We start from the raw sequence: 660 nt of genomic DNA, 5'->3' as shown, positions 1-660 counted from the left end.
GTGTGCAGGTGAGTGGAAGGTGGGTGTCGGGTGAGTGGAAGGTGGGTGTCAGGTGAGTGGAGGGTGGGTGTCAGGTGAGTGGAGGGTGGGTGTCGGGTGAGTGGGGGGTGGGTGTTGGGTGAGTGCGGGGTGAGTGTGCAGGTGATTGGAAGGTGGATGTCAGGTGAGTGGAGTGTGGGTGTGCAGGTGAGTGGAAGGTGGGTGTCGGGTGAGTGGAAGGTGGGTGTCAGGTGAGTGGAGGGTGGGTGTCAGGTGAGTGGAGGGTGGGTGTCGGGTGAGTGGGGGGTGGGTGTTGGGTGAGTGCGGGGTGAGTGTGCAGGTGATTGGAAGGTGGATGTCAGGTGAGTGGAGTGTGGGTGTGCAGGTGAGTGGAAGGTGGGTGTCGGGTGAGTGGAAGGTGGGTGTCAGGTGAGTGGAGGGTGGGTGTCAGGTGAGTGGAGGGTGGGTGTCGGGTGAGTGGGGGGTGGGTGTTGGGTGAGTGCGGGGTGAGTGTGCAGGTGATTGGAAGGTGGATGTCAGGTGAGTGGAGTGTGGGTGTGCAGGTGAGTGGAAGGTGGGTGTCGGGTGAGTGGAAGGTGGGTGTCAGGTGAGTGGAGGGTGGGTGTCAGGTGAGTGGAGGGTGGGTGTCAGGTGAGTGGAGGGTGTGTGTGCAGGTGAGTG

The 660-nt window shown here is 62.3% G+C and overlaps 1 protein-coding gene across 1 annotated transcript in view; it reads left to right on the top strand.

Annotated features, from left to right (window-relative positions):
• The window catches only part of DIP2A (DIP2 disco-interacting protein 2 homolog A (Drosophila)), a 123,389-nt gene that overhangs the window by 108,549 nt on the left and 14,180 nt on the right, over positions 1 to 660 (top strand). The gene's annotated exons all lie outside the window — the stretch shown is intronic.

This window comes from Bison bison, unplaced genomic scaffold (assembly GCF_000754665.1).
Source record: "Bison bison bison isolate TAMUID 2011002044 unplaced genomic scaffold, Bison_UMD1.0 scf7180017864037, whole genome shotgun sequence".
NCBI classification, from domain to species: Eukaryota; Metazoa; Chordata; class Mammalia; order Artiodactyla; family Bovidae; genus Bison; species Bison bison.
Note: the sequence above shows the minus strand (reverse complement) of the source record. Positions and strands in the feature narration are given on the sequence as shown.